At 37.8% G+C, this 20,174-nt stretch overlaps 2 protein-coding genes across 3 annotated transcripts in view; one reads left to right on the top strand and one right to left on the bottom strand.

Moving 5' to 3' along the window:
- Window positions 1-14,141, bottom strand: part of LOC105207571 — a 180,818-nt gene extending 166,677 nt beyond the window's left edge. For both annotated transcript variants that reach the window (XM_026132320.2, XM_026132316.2), the window contains exon 1: window positions 12,807-14,141. The gene's annotated coding sequence lies outside the window, so the exon portion shown is untranslated. The remainder of the gene's footprint in view (window positions 1-12,806) is intronic.
- Window positions 1-20,174, top strand: part of LOC105205719 (transcription factor SPT20 homolog) — a 56,665-nt gene that overhangs the window by 12,855 nt on the left and 23,636 nt on the right. Inside the window, exon 2 of the mRNA XM_026132309.2 lies at window positions 1,065-1,111. The gene's annotated coding sequence lies outside the window, so the exon portion shown is untranslated. The remainder of the gene's footprint in view (window positions 1-1,064; window positions 1,112-20,174) is intronic.

Consider the following 20,174-nt stretch of genomic DNA (forward strand, 5'->3'; position numbering starts at 1 on the left):
CCAATTACCATTGTTCGCTGTAATGAAAATTCCTGGCCGACGACCCTTAAACTGTAATATAGCGGAAAAAATTAAATAACTCTTCGTCAGCGATAATAACGACAAGCGCGAAAAGTTTATTAAACTTTTCAATCTTTTAAAACGTGAAACTTTCTTTTCAATAGTTCGTAAATTGAACGTGATCTTTATCAGATAATTTTTGAGAAATGATTTATATCTAAAGAAAAAGATTATTATTTTCACATTATTCTGTTTTCATAATTTTATTTTTAATAAATGCAAGAAATTGAGAGAAAAGCAAAAAGGTTTAAAGATCCGAAACGTTTCCAGAGTTTCATATTTCGTATATTCATATCTCGTTTTTAGCTTGACAGCTATTTCTCTTATGTTAATCTGATTCTTTCTAAGTATGGAATTTATATTATGAGCCATTTCTGTAAATCATATTCCGACTTGATAACATTATAAACTAAAGCCGTACGGATTTTTTCATTTTCTAAAAATGTAGCGTCAAAGAAATTTTACATTGAAAAAAAATCTGGTTGCTTATTGGAAATCTGGTAAAATCAAACAATATGTAGGAAAATAGAAACAAAAAATTACCAAATAAGCATAATTAATTCCTTCCTATTTAATATATTAGAATTCTTGACAATGATACCAAATTTATATTTAATTAGGTCAGAGTTTTTGCAAGAAACGTGTATATTGTAAATATAACTAGAAGTTTTATAAATTTAACTGAAAAACGTTAAACAAATGCTAACCATATTAGTTCAGTTTTTATAATGTTCTAATTATAAAATAATGATAGAAAATCTACTTTTGGTACCATTAAAATGCATTCACCATCTTGTTAGTGCAATCAAAATATTTTTTCAGTGTAAATTGTCAATATGACATAATATTTGATTATTAGAGAAACTTTGCTCTGTCGAGATTTATTCAAATTTACTATTTTTATATATTTTAGTTCCCTATTCTCTCTTTCATAAAATGTATAATTTAAAAAATAGTAACTATAAATAGTAAAAATAGTAAAAATTTATTTTTCTTTGTTACAGTGAACATTATGCTTGTAAAATTGCACGGACCTACTTCAGTCTATTAGGTGAGTCCAAATTTTGATAGATTTTTAATAGATATTGTAACTCACATTTTTTTTTATCAAAAAACAGTCCACAGCACGATTTTTGAGATTGAAATTATCTCGTTTAAATTTAGCGCACTATTTTTCGCAGATTGGTATTGACAGCATTTTCTCCCGTATAATACATCACAAATATTGTTTTTTACATTATTTTGAATATTTATTTTTCTCCAAAATTCATATATTATTATTATTTTAACTTTTCTTTAAAAACAACCTTAATCTACTCGAATTTAATTAATTTTTTTTTTCTGACAATTGACAAAGTTGCTCCATTTAGGGATACATAATATATTAATATGTCTAATGTAGTACAATAAAAAAAAATTGATTATAATATCTATTAAACCTTTTATACTTATCCAATAGAATTAAATGTATGTTCATATTATAATATCATTTTTCATACGCGCGCGCACCACACACACACACACACACACACACACACACATATTGATATTATCACATAGAAATCCCGAATCTCTTTCTCCCCTAAGTCAACTTTATATCGTAGAGATTACCGGCGAATATTACGCTCATCCCACGTTCTACGATCTAGAGATAAAGTGTTATATTCCACAGATCTGTAAATTTTACAAATCTAAAATTTTTTAACCCTACAGTTTTCAACGATTACAAAGTACACGCAGACACATCATTTATCCTTAAATTCCTAAGCACGCAAATAAAAGTGAAAAAAAAATCGTGAATATCGAAGCAAAGTCTAAGAAACGACAAACCAGGGTTCTTTCAATTCGCGGTATAAATCCTCTCCGCGCTCGATCATCGTGTGAGAAATGTTGCTCTGGTTGCGACGATAAAAAAAAACGGCGAAGAAAAAAAAGAGAAGGAAGGGACTCAGATCGGAGACTTCCGGCACGCGTCGGTCAGCGACATTGTTGGCGAATGATCGACGATCGCGAGCAGATAGTGGGAACGTAAGAAAGAATGGACTTTGAATTTTTTGTGTCGCTCGGCCGCTGACAAATGATGCGCGAATCTGGAAACGCGATGGTGTCGCGACGCCATGCGTCATCGGCTGAGCAACAAGGTGCGCGGGTGCGCCACTTCCCTCCCCCGGGATATGCTTTATAGCGCGATTTATCATATTCCGCGCGTACAGAATTCACCGCCCCCGCGATTCCCCGGAATTCACTTCTCACCCCCGCGTTCTCTGACCGCGACGAAGAGTCGAAATCCGGTCTAGTAACGTCAGGAATCGACACGGGAAGATCACTCGCGCGTATCAGACTTTACTCAAGATAATGTGAATGATCTTTAACTCGGACGAGGATATTTCGAGACACCGTATGAAAAATTTCTGTTCTCTCTGTTCTTTTGAAAGTGAAATAAAAATAAATACAAAACTTCGATATCTCTTTCCGAATTAGTTCGTATCGACGAATCATTCGGCTCTCTTTAAGCCAATTTTTTTTAAATTGAATTAGGTTCTCTATAAAGAGCCGAAAAATTCTTAACGAACCGCTCTGTTCCAAAACCTTCAATGTATCTTCAAAAGATTTGAATAATTGAAGATTGACTATTTTATCGAGAACGATTTTTAATTGCTTTTGTAACTCAATTACATTTGCGATATAAATTTTTTTCCACTTGATTTCATTGTTCCAATTTTATTCGGTTAAATCTGAAAAAATCAGAAAAACGCTAACAATTAACAATTAGCAATTAACTATTAAATTTTCATGGAAAGCGTTACCGTTTGTTCAACGCTTTTCCCTCACGGGTTTTCACCGTATAATATCACGCGATAGAGCCCGGCCTTTTTTTTTTCAATCTCCTCCGCTCATGTCCCCGAAGCCCCGGTCTCCGAATTACCTTTATTCTCTCTCTTTAGCGCCGTCGGAGTCAGAATTTGGGTTTTGTCGTTGTCAGCCTTCAGTATGAGCCAGCGAGGAAGCGTATTTGCATAGTTATCTCGAGCGCGCAGAATCTGCGAGCGAGCGAACGAGCGAATGAGTGTGCTCTGTTTTCGCAGGATGATGATAATTTTTCCCCTCGCCCTATGTTCACATACGCGTGTATGCGCGTTTCACGGTGTACTTTAGAGCATCGATACGTCCCAGTCTCGTTTCGTATCCGGTTTCGAGAGCTACGCGTTCGGGCTTAATCGCCGCCGGCCGTCTTTTTCCCTGCTCACGAGAGAGAGAGAGAGAGAGAGAGAGAGAGAGAGAGAGAGAGAGAGAGAAAGAGAGAGAGCGATCTCTTGCACGATCCCCGTGTCCGATCGAAATGTCCATAGCTCGCAGACATATTATTCGGAGTTAAAAGGCTGCATACACAGTCAGAAACGAATCGAACTGAATCAGATTTTAATACAAAACGGAATTGCGTCGACCGCTTTATATCGACTTTTAAATATTAAACCGTGCTAAAAACAAATCAAATGCATTGCGCATTATTATATAGCGTATTTTTAAACGAAAATACACGCCAATAATTTTGAATGCATATTCATATGTGTTTTTTTTTTGCGAAATATTCTAAAATCTTTTAACGCTGGTAGAATTAAATTGCTAAAAAAATAATTCTGGTACAAAATAAGAAAATGATCACAACGAGGAAATTTGATTCGACTATTCACTTGAAATTTTACTTGATTTTATTGCTAATGTATCTTCGCTGTTCAGCAAATTTAATATATTTATGTGAGGTAAGAAAATGTAGATAACGCTGGTTTCTTTTAAATTTAGATTCAAAATATCACCGATGCTGAACGAGATTCTGAATCTTAAAAACGCTTGAATCCACTAGATCCGTGTATAAGATCCTAGATTGTTCCCAAATTCTTGAAATCCTGAATCTTAAAGTCTGGACCTTGAGATACCTCATAAATTTGCATCACGGGATATTCGCGACGGATAGAAGTCTAAATCCGCGATCCGCGACGTCGGGGAGAAATCCTGGATCCCAATGAAAGCCAAGAATCTGATGTTGCCTGGGCGTGATATCGGGATGCCGTCGATCCGAAGGGAAAAGAAAGGATGGGAAGGAAACAATAGAAATCACGCATCACGTGATTTCGCAGCGGAGTATCTGGCAAGCGCAACCACTTTAAATGCAGATGCATCCTGCACGCGGATCGGGGACGTCTCCTCCCCAACTCCCCGTCGCTTCGTGCAGCCCCTAAACCGCCCCTGTTACTTCCGATCGCCCAAGTTTATGGTTCTCCGATGCTCTTCTTCTAAGTACCAATAACTGTCCAACCGTCTGAGGCATCGTAATGCGTTTTGCGTGTACACGTGTGCGTGCGCACGTGCATCTATAGAATTATATCGACACCATGCACGTGCTATAATCAATATAAATCGACGTCATCCGTTATATTCTCACATCTTTTCCTTTCTTTGATCTCTGAATATTCTTCGTTATTCTGAGTTTTCTTATATTTTTACGCTTATCGACCGCCTTTAATTCTCTAATTTAAAATCCCATATCTATTCCCGTTTCTCTTTCCAAAACTCTGTACGCTTCATGCTTTTCTTATCTTCTCACACGTTTCATATATCACTTTGTAAAATTTCAATTTTATTCGTTTTTTTTTATCACGAAACTTTGAGTCTTCGTGTCTCCCTTTTCTCAGAAGTTTCGCGCTTCCATACTTTCTCTATTTTTAGGTACTTTTTAGATTAGTCAATTTTCTAAAGTGGAATTTTCCGCGTCCTTTAAGATCTAAAGTTCCTAAAAAAGATCTTTATGTTTGCAGTATTTTCCATTTTCTTTAGCTCCTGTCTTTTCAAAATTCTTTTGATCTTCTCTATTTTCCATGTCATTGATCCGTGATCTTTCACGTGCCCGATCTGCCTGCAGGAAAGTTTCCAGGGGAGTTAGCAATTATTTAACTCCTTGGAATACTCGATTGCTAGCCAACCGAGAGAGAATATCTTCCTTTCCCCTCCCTTGCCAGTGTAAATGCGAGACGAGATGCAGCCGACGTTGCACTTCTTGCACTCCGTTGCAACCGCACCGGCGAATGACAGCTTTTAAGCTTCCGCCGATTTCTCCGCTTGTCGTCTTCGGAATTCGATTCCTTCTTGAACGAGTCCGAAGTCGACGTAGCTCTTCATTAAAAAGATAAAAGCCGTTAAAGAGAGAGCGCAGATGGTTCTTTTTCTGATTAAAAAAAAAAAAAAAAAAAAAAAAAGAAAACTGCTAATTTCAGGTAATCGTGTACCGTAAACGAAAAAATTAAATAAGGAAAGGGTGAATTAAGATAGGAAAAAAGAGAGGAATGGTTTAATCTCGCAGAAGTACTTGGGTAGAAATTGGATTTGATCACAAACTAATTTCGAATTCATTCGAAGATAATCGTTGTTTGTTTCTCAAGTTTATTTGTATACACAAAAACAAAAGAGAGATGTAGAATAATTAGTGAATGTTCCAAAAACATTTGTACTAATATTACGTATATGTAATACAGTGATTTTAATATTAGGTAGAACTTGTAAAATCTGTTTGTAGAAGAATTTTTATGGCACGACGTAGTTCGTACGATATTTTATTTATAAGAATATTCGAAGATTTTGATAAATTTTGAAAAAAAAAAAGGTTATGAATTTCTGCTCTTTAATGAAAATACTATCTTTCAATATCTACGAGTATAAAGATCGGGTTAGCTAATAAAGTGCATCAGTTCTATCCATCGCGGCTTTGTTCTCTTACGAAGTGGCGCGAATGGTGGGGGTGTGATGAGACGGCGGGGGTTCGTGAAGGTGGAAGAAAGTCCGCAAGGGGTGGTAGGAAAAAAGCGAGAGACGGAGCGGTTTATGTCTGACATGGTAATTTTTATTTCCCGGGGCAAAAAGGCGCGCTTTCATGCGGTCGGAGCTTTCATCCCGTTCTCGGATGATAAAGGAACAGAAAGAGAGAACGGAGAGTGCGGTGGAAGAGGGAAAGGGAGATACAGAGAGAGAAAGCGAGAAAGAAAGAGAGAGAGAGATACGAAGGCACGCAAAAACGTTAAAATTATGGACCCGGTTTTCCAAGGAGCCGTACATACGTGGAAATGCAAACAATAGAGACTCTCGTCCTTACGTCGAGGCACCGTACTTGCATGCCAGTCGTACGAATTTTTTTTTTTTGTATCCATTAATATTTTATTTAAAATATTCCATTGTATATTCAATACAACGAAGTTACGGTTTGTGAATCTCGCAGGTTCTTGAAGATATATGGACTTAATAATCGGAGTTTAAAATAATGCGAGATAGAATATGTGAAGTAATTTTCACGAGTCAGAAAAGCGTGATGCTTTTGAAAATTCCCATTTTTTTTATTTTTTTAACAAAAAAACTCATAAAAATTAATTAAACTCGTCTACTTTTTATTTGATAATAAAAGCAATAAATCCGGATTGCAATATATTCATAGGCAATAATATGATCAAAGTTAAAATATTTAAAAGTTGAGTTTCTCATTTTATTAGATATATTGCACATTCTTGTTACGAAGTGTTAATAGATCAATACCATTTACCGCAGATAAAGTATTCGGAAGAGTAAGGTATATAAAAATTTGAATATTCGTAGATTTATATAAAGTTTGAAGAATCTTGACACTCCACCTTTCTAGCAACAGCATTTAAAGACTCGCGTCATTGCTCTCGTAAATCTGACACTTTGGATTTCAAAGCTTACTTACTTAATCCTTAAATATTTGCTCGGTGTGTCACGAATTGTGAAATCAAGAACGTCTTTTCTAGTTTTAAATTTTCAAAGTCTGAAATTTTTAAACCAATAAATATTGAGATCCTACCTACAGATTTTTAAAGATGCAAGAATGAGTTCCAAGATCCACGCTTAATCGATGCTTTCCCCTCAGATGTTTAAATCCTTAAACTCGCTTCGCAATATTTACAACTACGAGTGTATCGAATTCACTCGCGATGTACGTGCGTCAAAGCGAGATGAATAAAAGGGCGCCGCTGCTTGCAGCGATTTACCATGGAATATCTCTATGTTACACCGCTTTAGATACTTAAATATCTGAGGCTTTGGATGCGCCGCATCTTTACAAACTCGGACCCGTTGCGTCCCGTGGTCCAGGATCGCAAAACCGTTAAATCTTTGGATCCTTTTGAACTCAATCGAACACGCTGGGAACTGCGAACGTATTTTCACGACGCATTTTGGCACGTAAACGCGAGAGCGGCGAAAGGGGCCGCTTTTGTGGCGACTCGCTCGCGGATAAATCCGCGCGGCACATCTTTCACACGCAGCTTGTGAGCGGAATTGTCGAACCCTCGGCTCGCGACTGCAAAAAGCGATACGTTTGGATCGAGATGATCCATTGTATCGCGCTCGGCGCGTAAATTTCATTTTACAACGGATAACGAATTTTCATTGTCGCCATTTCGCTTCCCACCCTTTCCTCGCCAGATGCGTATATTATCGATACTGCGGAACGGCACCTTTATGTTCGTCTAAATAATATAAATCGCTTCGATTATATCCAAAAACTGCGTTAAACAATTACCAACGCGTGAATATGTCGCATCAGATAACGCACGCGCGTTTAATCCGCGCCCCGATTATATGTGTTTCATCACATCGCTGTTATAAACTTTTATAATACTATTTGGATTATATAATTTATAGATAATCGATATCGAAAATAGAACTTATTCTTTCTCAAAATTTTTTATTCAATTAGTCCAGCATTAAAATTTATAATTAAATATTTCCAATGCCATAGCGAAAAACGCTAATATTTAATGAAATAATAATGTAATGTTTATTATTCTTTTTTTACGTTTCACCATTACGTTTCACACTTGTTTTAATAATTCTCTCCTCGCCTTTCGAACTAGTCTCCACCAGCTTATTTTATCAGCTTCGATATATTTCGATTTGTTCTACAACGCGCTTCATGTTGCTCCGCTCTACCTGGTTACATTTTTGCGTTGTTACATTTTACTTTGCTTTACATTATTTCACTACGCTTTACTTTGCTTTATGCTTTGCTTTCCTCATCCCGCTTCTCTTCAGTCCCCCAGTTTACTTTGTTCGTGTACTGGATCTCTCTCCACCTTTTCCCTCTCTATATGCTTTATTTCACCCTATTTTGCTTTATTTTCACTCCACTATATTCCCGTTTGCTTTGCATTGCTTCATTTCTTTACATTACCCCGCTTCAGTTTACTTCGTTTCGTAATACTATCGCGCTTTGCTCTTATTTTTCTTAGTTCAGTTTCTCAGGTTTTAACCTCATCTCTTCTTGGGACGTCGCGCGTCCTTCTATTCCTTGCTCAACTTGCTTCGTTGAGCCTCGCGCCATTCTACTTCCCCTTATTCCGCTTTGCTCCGTCTCGCGTGAACCCGGGGCTTTGGAGAAATCCGAGTCGGATTGACGGCGCTATGTAATTTACTCGCCGCGCCGTGCAGGAACGAAACGGGCGAGCGCAAGCCACCCTTCCTGATTTTACGCAATGCATTTTAATCGCGGATTTAACGTAGCGGCACAGTCGGCTCGTTTCGAAGATCAACCTTGAAAATCGACCTGACACGCGAAGTCGCGCAAAAGGATGAGACAGACGGAACCTGAAACTCCACAATGATGTCCATTCTGTTTTCTCTTTCTCTCTCTGTCATTCTCTATCTCCTTATCTTCTCATTATCTCATTCTCAATGTTATTCGCGACCTTCCCTACGACTCATTTCGATCTTTTGTATCTTTCTCTCTCATCTGGGTCTTCCTCAGTCTCCATGTTCTTTCGCGTGCGACTTATTTTCTTTAAGGCTTTCAAGATTCCTTCGAGTTTGCCGTTTTGTATCAATATCTCGCGAACAGACCGAGATCTTGCCAATTCTCGATACTTTCTTCACCTTATAAACGCGACGCTTCCGTCGAACAAGCGGCATGATTTTCACCCTCTGTGTAATTTGAGACTTCGCGGGAGTGGAGGCTTCTACTGTCCTCCCCTTCTTGCGCCAAGCCGTTTTCACCATCTCACCCCTTTACTCCGGCTCAACTCCCTTCGCGATCACCATTCGCGCCTCATAATTAAAGTCTGGAGACACCGAGTATTTTCTATTAACATTCCTGGCTAACCCAGCATGTTCAAAATGACCGCAGCTATTGCGGAATGTTGCGCAGCCGACTAGCTGCATTCGGGATGCACTTCTGCGCAGCTGGAATGCAGCTGCTTTTGTCGCCATTCGGACTATGTTGTAGCATTTTGTCCTGCCTCCAGAAATTTGTTGTTTCAGTTTATATTTAATATTGCACGCGAAAGTTACCGTGTACAATGTACAGAACTCGAGTATTTCGGGAAACTCACGATGCTCTTTCGAAATTATTTACATTGTATCTGCGCACTGCGCATTGCATCTTAACTGTATTATCATTTGGTTAATATAAAATAATTTACGTTCGATTAACATTTACATGACATAAAATCAGCCAAAATGCGGGTAATCGGAACGCATATGTGTACAACTTATAATCTCTTTTAAGAAAAATAATCTTGATTAAATTTTATTATTTAGATTGATATTTTCAAAAATAGATTGCATTTTTTATTTATTTGTTAATGAAGTAACTTGTTGAAATAGGTTTGACAATATTTTACTTCTAAATTTATAAAGCAGTTATAAAGGTCAACAGAAATCAGTTATACAATCAAATTGTGAATTCATGGTCTTTGTAGTCACAATGGTCTGATAAAATTCTATACGCGTGATTAACCAATCGCGTTGGAATATGCTTTGAAACCATCTATTGATATTCGACAGACATACCTGTGGAACTTTGTTAGCGCGTTCTGAATACTGAGCTTATATTGACATATTTCCGTGAAAAAGAATCGTATTAATTACATAATAAAATTTAGAACTCGTTAATACAAAATCACTGTGAGTGCGAATAAGAGTGTGAGTATTTTTATCACTCGTAAATTATCACCAGTTAATATTAAACAGTGTAATTTATATGACTGATAATAACTAAAATTAGTGATCAAAAAGCTTTGAAAATTTAATTATTTGAAAAGAGAATTGATTTTCCAACATCGGCGTTTTGGCTTTATTTGTATTTACGTTGATTGCAAAATAATTGTTCATCACATGTTTAGATTTACCACATCTTTTCATACACATTTTAATTCTTTTTAGAAAAAAAGAGAAAAAGAAAGAGAAGGATCGAAATTTCTTTTTTGTCAATAGAGAATTTTAATTTAAGTTTTAAATTAATCAAGATGTTTAATGTTGAAAATTTAAAAATATAAAAATACGATACATAATTAAAATTTATTCCACGAAATGATTGACAGCATTTTTGTCAAATTTAAGTTATGTTTAATTTTTGTGAAATGTAATTTTATATATCTGAAAAAAAAACTATTATAAGTGCAGATAGTAATTTTTTATCATTTATGATTTTTTCTGATGAAGAAAACAATTATTACTGGTCTTTTTGAAAATTTGCTTTTGCGTGAAACAAAACTTTTGGTTAACATCGATTTCTCGATTGATTATTTTTTTTCAGCCTCCGAAAAATTTTTGTATGTAGATACTGGCAAGCGGTTATTTTAGCGAGGAAAACTGCAACGCACGTGGGATCTTGTGTAAACAATCGTGATTGTTGAACGAAAAAGCCACTTATCCTGAATTCGTAAACATACTTCTAATAAACCGCATGAAATATTGCCTCCACCTTGACGCAAGCGATCGCGCAAGGTGAATCCGATATAGACCGAAATATCTTTGCGACTCTGAATAATAAATTCCTCGAATTTGTAATTTTGAAATGATTATTTAAATTAGATATTTAGAGACATTTGTTACATGGAACATTAAAAATATATAACTGAGACTATGAATATTTTTTAATAAATTTTTCAATAAATTAGAATTAGTTAAAATTAGAATCGCTAAATTTTATATGTTATATTGATAGTTTGTCTGATGTAAATTTGAAATTGATTGCTAAGTTTAGAATTTTTTGTTATAAAAAATTGATTTTTCGCTATAAAAAAAAATGCTTTCATTTTTTATGTTCATTAAAACTTACAGAGGATAGACAGCAAATCATTATAAACACGACTACAGTAACAAATTTCTGTGGAAACAAGATTATCGAGATTATTATTCAAAGGATTTTCCGGAGAATCCAATTTTTCCCAGATAAATCACGCAAAGTTGATGCGATCGTAACACGATATTAATTAATAATTCGGCAGAAAGGGAAGCACGTCCGTGGCGCGAGGAGAGGTTCGGCTTTGATTAGTATACGGGACGCGTGCTAATTTAAATATCATTTGCACGGAGCTCAAGTGCCAGCAGTCATTAGTGTGGAAAGAATTTAATTACGATTGTTCGTAATCAGTACACGCGGCGGCGGCGCTGATTTCAAGTTAATTCCCGCGCACGCTCTCGCGGGTTCGTCCGAGCGGATGAACGGGTCCTTATTCGGGGAGCGACGACACGTCCCGATAAGCAGAAATTGATAACGAATTTTCCAGCAGCGAGTTTTAGCGCAGAGTGCGAGTATGCCCGTCGTCTAGTCTGCAAGAGCGAACGACAAGGGTAATGCGGGAGTTTAGTGCCAAGTTTTGTGAGTCGCGCCGGAGCTCATCCGGAGCCGGAGATTTTGCGAGTGAGGCGCGTAAGCTCGTGAGCAATCGCGTAGACTGATATTCGCAGCTGTTGTTGCGACGCGAAAGAGAATTAAGTTGTGAAGTTCACCCAGCAGTAATCTAACTCGTTGCTTGGTACAAACGACAATACGGCGGAGTGTACTGTCGAGGATTTGACGTAGCACGTGGTAATAAATGATGCGATTAAAGCTCGCTAATCCGTAAACACGTTCGAAATTTGAAATTTGTGAACTGACAAACGGATATTTCAATCTTTCGGAATACATCTTACTTTTCCCTTTTTGCTCTTTGACATCCATGTCTCTTTGGATAGCTTTACATGTATAATTGTAATTTTCACAATGGCTAAATATCCACGAATATTTTCAGTGTGCTTTTTGCATTTTACCCGAATATTTATTTTATTAGTCCGGTTTTTGGAATATTTATATTTGTGGATATTTGAATATTTATGTTATTACTATGTAAAACTATGTCGCTCGAAACAAGTGACAATACCAGGCGGTATATATTCGGGGGGATGTAGCATGGGGTATGTAATAAATTATACGATAAAAATTCCATGAATCCGTAAATGCGTGTGGATTTTATGCGTTCAAATTTAAATTGCTCCTGGATTAATAAAAATATTTCAATATTTTTTTGATACTTTAAATACTATAAATTTTAGTTAGATATTCACGAAGTGTTAAGATTCTTTACGCTCTCATATCCATATATAAAAATTTTATAATCGCGACTAAATAATTAATCTTTAACTAAATAATAAATCGTTAGATTTTCTCTAAACATACATTTTTTGTTAAAAATATTTGTTATAGAGTAACATAAGATACGAGTATATTACTAATTATGTTTCTTATTATTGTACAAAAATCTTTATTTCTATTAATAGACACTCTTATTTCTAACAGAGAAAACTCTATACATAACATAATAGAAAAAAGATTCAAACGTCATATCTCAGCAATCTCATAATATTATTTTGTTCTACCATTATCTCTTTTATCCAAGTAAATGCAATTAAAAATTATCATTACTCACCGTAATTGCTGCAGCGGAGAGAACAAATCTGTCAGATATCAAAATAGATCCATCTACCCTCTGTCCCTTTGAGTCGCTGAATTGAATTCACCGATCCCTCAAAAATATCGGACCGCAGATCGATCAACTTCAAGGTCTTATTGGTCTTCGATAATTCCACTTATGTCGTTCTTACTGTATTCAGGACTATTCAAACAGACCTCTTCGAAGTCATGACGGGGCAGGATAACCAGAGTCTCTTTAAACGTCAAGCTCTTTCACTTTAAGGTCCTCGAACTGCGGAGTGAAAATATCCTCCGGTAAAGATTCAGAGTCTTGGAGAAACACTCGTCAGCTGAGAATTTGCGATGAAGATATCGTGGAAAATCCTCGACAGATCGATAGATCGCAAGACGCTCGTGAAACACCGGATAAATTAATTATTTATCGATCTCATTTTTAATTAGTTTTTTTTTTTTTTTTTGATTTGTCAGTCTTCCCTCCTTTTTAAATCTTATAAAAATAGCGATAAACTGAAAGAGTCCTTCCTTTTCAAGCGCGAATTTCAGAACGGATTCTCGAAAGTTTTGAAACTCTCTGGCCACGTGACCAAAAATCTACGCGATGCAAAAAGTTATTCGGTAACCTTGGAATACGATTCTCAAAGGATGAAATCGCGTTGGATCTTTTGTAGAAATTTTCGCAAATTGCCAAAGAATTTCTAATCCCCGCTGCGAGATGTCTGGAGATTCTTGAAAACTAGTCAGAGTTTTCAGTGACCCTTGATAATGTCCCAAACACTTTCCAACTGCTCCACACGTCTAAAAATTTCGAGATCTACTCCCTCAGAAAAAAAAACTTGCGACTTCCAAGCTTTTTACAAACTAATTCGCCATCTCGTAAACTTATCCAAAAATCTGCAGGCTTTCTTATGTCTCTTTAAACTTTCGCGAGATATCTCAAACGCGCCGGAGTTGCTTCCGGAGTGTTAGCAAAGTCCCTCGACTTATCTCGCAAACTTCTCCAAGGACTCTCAAGGATCCTAGGAGAATTCTGAGAATTCTCAGGTCACCCCGGAACACCCGAGGATTCCTTCAAACTTCCCCCGGACCAGTCGATCGCCAAGAAGGTAGGATGTACGCGGCGATCAGTCACGTGGTTTCAATTTATCGATCGCGATCGGAGTGTTACAATTGTTACAATCCCTTGTAACGGGATGTCGTCGACGGTGACGTCGTCGGCCGTCGGTGTTCGATCGCGTACACGAAGCGGCGAAGAGGCGCGATCTCAGTGCTACGTGCAGACGAGGACGTCGCGACCCTAGGCAGACGCAAACTGACGGCGCGGCGCTCGGCATCCGTTGCCGCGACGCCGCGCGTCGCGACGTCGGGCGTCCCGTCCGCTCGCGGCGACCTCTCGCACGCGCGAGCCAGCCGCGCATATTCCGAAGCAGGGCAAAGCGAAGCGGAGCGGCGCGGCGCGGCGCGGCGCGACGCATGCTGCGCGAGCAGTCGTGCGGAAGATGAGACGACGCGGAAGAAGCTGCGAAGGATGCACGCAACAGTTGTTCGAGCATCCTTAAATTCGAGGGTGCTCGTATCTGGCGCGTACTCCGGCGCGAAGATGCTCGAATTTCACGAACGAACTTTAAATTCCTCGTCGCTGACGGGGGGGATTCTCTCGCGCGCACGGCGCGTTTACGTTTGACGTTTCTCGCTTGATCCTTAGCAGAGACTACGAGATTCCCCTTTACGCCTGTGGCATAAAAAAGAGGCAAGAAGAACTGACAGTAAACGTAAAATATAAAGTTATATAAAAAAAAGTTATGTGATCAAAATCACTTTTCTTATATACCTTGTCATTTTAAAGGTATACGCTTTTAACCTGATTTCACATGGACTTTGATAGAATCAAGAGCTTAATAAAATCGATAAGATTTGTTGAATATACTTAATGTCTTTTTCAATTGCTCATTATTCGAAAATTATGTTATATTTCAATATTTTTGTTTAAGATAAATTGACTTTTAAAGAAACTTTTGTCAAAATTGATGTTGCAAGTTGTAAACAGTTTTATATATTTTATTAGTTTTCGTCTGGCTTCATTTTTAGCGTACAGATAGACAATGAATTTATGACTAAGAGTCGAAGTGAGAGAAAGTAGCACGTAATTATGCGGAACATTTACGATGTTTTTAAATAATTTGAATAATTGAATTAAAAGTTTATGCAATGATAACAATAGAATGATATTGCACATAACATTTATTTGCAGATAAAAAGGGTTTTAAAGCGTATATGTAAAAAAGAATAATTAATAGAGGAAAACAAACTAAAAATAACTTTTCCATCAAATCTGCCAAATGATCTGTACAGACGTAGCAAACTTAACTTTGTTAGGGTTCCCAATAAGACAAACTCATTAATTAAAAGTTAAACTGATGTACCATATGATCGTTAATCGATATGCGTTTGTACGCGTATCTTCATACATGAAAATATTCATCATGAATAAAAATTTCATGAAAATACGAATACGGAGATTTGATTCAATGTGATCTTATACGAAAATATCAAGAATATATAAAAAGAGTGTATATAAAAGAATATGTAAAAGTATGTAACGTCTTTAACAAAATGTAGGACGTTTGAATTCGGGTATCATCTTATATAAGCTCCACGTATTCTCGCATTTTAACATTTCTAAATTAAAATCTGGACAAATTTAAACGTTCCAAACGTACACGAAATGTCGAAATACAAATTACCCCAGATCTTACCAAAGTAGGCTGAACTTAAACTATTCGAAATCTATGCAAGTCTAAAAAATTGCACAAAAACACTCGCAAATATTCTAAGATTAAGATGCCTGCAATTCCAAATATCGTTACTATTTGATTTGAGCCAATTTACTAAGTGCTCACACACGCCGTGCGCCACGCTAATCACATAACGCTAAATTGCAACAACAATCTGCTAATACATCTGCGCACGCGATCGTCTTGCGGAGCCGATCCTGACACGCGTATCGCGTCTCGTGACTCGCGGATCACGGCAGGCGATCCGGCAAAGTTTCGTGTCCAGCCTGACAGTGCGGCTTTGAACATGCGCGCACGTTTCTCGTGTACTTATGTATGCGTACGTGTATATGTATGAGCATCCGCGTGTGTAGTTACGGCACGGTAGTTTCACGTGCAACGGCGGACGTCGACGTGAAACGAAACGCCGTGAGGCATGAGAACGGAATTCCCAACGGGAACATAAAGCCGCGGACGCCCCTTTTCCGGTGGCGTCTCGACGCCTGCCGACGCTCGCGTATACGTGCCACGTCACGTGGCCGACGCGCGAGATCCGGTCGACAACGCGTTGGGCGACGCGACGCATCGCGACGCATCGCGACGCCCAACGCGAGACTAGAGAGAGTCCTCAGGAGATATATAGCGAAACCGTTGCTTGACCGCGTCCAGCGAGAACGGTAGCTCTGAGTACAGTTTGAAGTAAGCTTTTAAATGGACTTAACCATTTTTTTTAATGGATATTTTTTTCTACACAGAACTCTTTGAAAAATATCAGCATCTCACCTATATATGCGGAAAATCGATTTTATCGGAAGTTATTAATTTTTTATTGATTAACTGATATCGGAATCGACCGCAACTCTTCGGAAGGCGCTTTAACATGTTGAGAACTGTAGGAAAAATATTTTTTCGTACACAGAACTCTTTGAAAAATATCAGCATCTCACCCATATGTGCGGAAAATCGATTTTATCGGAAGTTATTAATTTTTTATTGATTAACTAATATCGGAATCGGCCGCAACTCTTTGGAAGGCGCTTTAATATGTTGAGAACTGTAGGAAAAATATTTTTTCGTACACAGAACTCTTTGAAAGATATCAGCATCTCACCCATATATGCGGAAAATCAACTTTTTGGAAGTTATTAATTTTTTGTTGATTAACTAATATCGGAATCGACCGCAACTCTTTGGAAGGCGCTTTAATATGTTGAGAACTGTAAGAAATATATTTTTTCGTACACAGAACTCTTTGAAAAATATCAGCATCTCACCTATATATGCGGAAAATCGACTTTATTGGAAGTTATTAATTTTTTGTTGATTAACTAATATCGGAATCGACCGCAACTCTTCGGAAGGTGCTTTAATATGTTGAGAACTATAGGAAAAATATTTTTTCGTACACAGAACTTTTTGAAAAATATCAGCATCTCACCCATATATGCGGAAAATCAACTTTTTCGGAAGTTATTAATTTTTTGTTGATTAACTAATGGAAATGAGAGAGAATAAAAGGAACAAGAGAAAGGGAGGCAAGGAGAGAGAAGAATAGGCGGGTAACAGTCGTACGGGAATAGGAGAACTCTCTTGCGTATTTTGAAAGGATAATCGTATACGCACCCAAGGCGAGAAGCAAAGGAGATAGTTTGACAGGTGATTATTTCCCATATCTAACGATCAAAAATATTTTATTTTATTTTCTCGGGTGGCGGATTGATGCAAAGCTTTTGTTGTTGTTTTTTTTATTGAGGTTTATTCGTTTTTCTTTGTTTATTGTTTTATTCCGTTTTATTCTGTTTTTTTTTTTTATATATATATAAACGCTGTAAAACTTTCAGTTTATCTACAATTGAATGCGATATGCAATAGCATGCTATTGTTGTCATTACATAAACTTTCATCTCGATCGGTTAAAAACACTGCAAACGCGTTCTGTACGGTTTCAAGCGATTTTCTTTAATTTTGACTCTTAAATTCTTGGAATGTCCACCCGACAACTATGTTTAATTAAGGGGTTCGGACGTAAAATCAGGTAACTGACATTTGCATAAATGTCTGTTACTCGAGTTTACCGGGTTTTACCTCAGAACCCCTCAATTAGTTACTCACTAATGGTTCCTGTCATCTTCGAAATAGTTCCCCATGTAGCAATACACTTAATGAGTTGGTGTTTTCTCCCGAAACAAGTTCGCAGACATATTTTTTTGTTAACATGAACGTCCTATTTCTCTGAATATAACTCAACAAATATTTGTCTAAGAATCCTCTCATCTTTAATAAACTTTAATTTTTAGCATAATCAAACGTAATAATTAATGCTCCGCAAGTATACAGAATGAATGAATTCTCTTAATGGAATATCTTTGGACATAGATTTGTTTTTTAGTTTACATCTGAAAATAACGGATCGCGATTTTTGGATTTTCACAAATCTGCACGTGAATTCCCCTTGCGGATTCAGCCGCAAGTTTAGCCGTGGATATCGATTTTACGATCGCGACATTCGACAGTGGGAGAAAACAAAGAAAGTAACGAGGTTGACTTGGGGGGTAGGTAGGGCGATAAGGAGACGAGTGTACGTGTGTGTAACTGTGTGTATGCGCGCGGATGAGGGGGATAAAGAAATTGGTGTACAAGGGAACGGCCGTCGAAGTAAGGTGCTCCGCAAGCGTAGCCCGTAACTTTGGCCTATCAGGAACATCTGCGAGGAAACTGTGCGCGGAACGAGCCAAACTTACCTGCAATTGACAAATTTCCGATGGCTACTTCGTGGCTGTCGCCTTCGCGGCAATTAGTCGCGATGGACTTTGGAAACACTCGGCGCGTGACGTCGATCATGACTAATTGCCAGAAACAAGGCGATGCGCTTGATAAGTCTCTTTCACTTCATCGCCCTTCGATCTCGTCCACGTTCTTTTTCCTCGTTTTCCTCTACAAACTTGTTCGAATCGATGAGATCGGAAACCATATGAGACAAATTACTTCAACTGTGGTCACAGAATCGTCGCAAGCCAAGTCAATTTTCTCGAACGACAATGACACACAACGTTTTTTTTTTGTTTTTTTTTCCTATAATTGATCATTTTGTCGTCGATTTTTTTTCTTTCTCCATACTTGTTAACGGCTGTTATTGAAATCTACGCGTCGATTAAAAAAAAGAAAGCGCATTTTAATCAGCGTCATTTTTTCATTAATACCATAAGGTGCGTCACATTAATATCGATCAGCTTTCTTGAAAGAGACTACGTCACATCAATATCAATTAACGCGGTAAGTAATAGAAGATCGCGTGCTGCGCCAGTCATTTGCTCGTCCTGCCGATATCCTCGCCCCGGTTAGCCTCCTGCTGCGATCATCAAGTCCTATTGGTCGTAAAGCGAATGATCGATAACGTCCGCGCCACGCACTAGATAGGCATATTAGTATGAATCGATAACCAATAAAAAAAAAGTAGTCTTAATCAAGTGACAAAATTGCAATGGCATCTCCGACCTAAGGACGTATATTCCATAAATGTTCACACAAGTCATAAAAAGGCCATCCAATCATAAAATAACAGTCATATAAAGAGTATAACAAAAGTTTTCTTTCACTTATATGTTCTTAAATTTATATCACAACGATTTAGACTTATCCCAAGGCATCCTTAAGTGATCCTCTTAACACGTTATATTTTAACAAATTCTTTTGCGCGAAAGAAAGTTTCTTCGACAAAAACATCCATAATTTTTCTACGAAAGACGGATGGCAAAACCGCGTTCTTCGATTAATTTCATATACGGGCTTCAGCAAAATTTTTATTGAGCCTCCATATCGTAGAGAGGCATGTAATATCGAAAATTGAGAAGTTTAGCTAAGGAAAAATTGACTCCATAGATAAGAATCTCACGCGAGACACCTGTGCCATTTATTTCTTTCTCCTGAAGCTGAAGATCTCTTTCATGTTGTTTTTGAAAGGCGGGGGTGTAGGAAATGAAAGGAGGAATGGCACGTCTCGTTAAAATGGCGAGTATCAGATGCGGTCGCAGAAAGTGTATATTAGTGCGTTTCGGAAACAAGGGACGTTGGAAGAAGGCTGGGAGAGAGGAGGGTAGGGAACCCCCGGGGGGATGAGAAGGGGATGCCGGGGGGAATCGCGCGAGCAGCCATTTATCAAAAACACGTAACACCTATGCAAGAAAAATCGACGATGTTTTAGTCGGCGTGCTTATGACGCGGGAGATGGATGTACGAACCGAAACCTTGTACATTCTAAGGGGCGGCAAGAACATTATGTATTATACGCTCCTACGCCGTGCTTCCCTCACCCCTCTTTCCCTTACACTTCCTCCCCCGCGAAGTCCTTCGTGACGGAAGGGCGGCGCGTACCACCAGCCACCGCTTCTTTTGCTTGAATTCTCTAGAAAAAAGTGCGTAACTTCATGCAGCCTGCAAAAAGGCGATGTAATATTAGTATGCAAGGGGTTAAAGATGTTTATACGCGAGAAACGGAGGATAAAATTATCGGGGAGTGTTATTCGGGCATATTTATATCCTTTCAAATCGAAGCTTTGTAAATTATGAAGTACATTCGATTCTAAAGCTCCAAA

This window comes from Solenopsis invicta, chromosome 14 (assembly GCF_016802725.1).
Source record: "Solenopsis invicta isolate M01_SB chromosome 14, UNIL_Sinv_3.0, whole genome shotgun sequence".
Taxonomy (NCBI): Eukaryota; Metazoa; Arthropoda; class Insecta; order Hymenoptera; family Formicidae; genus Solenopsis; species Solenopsis invicta.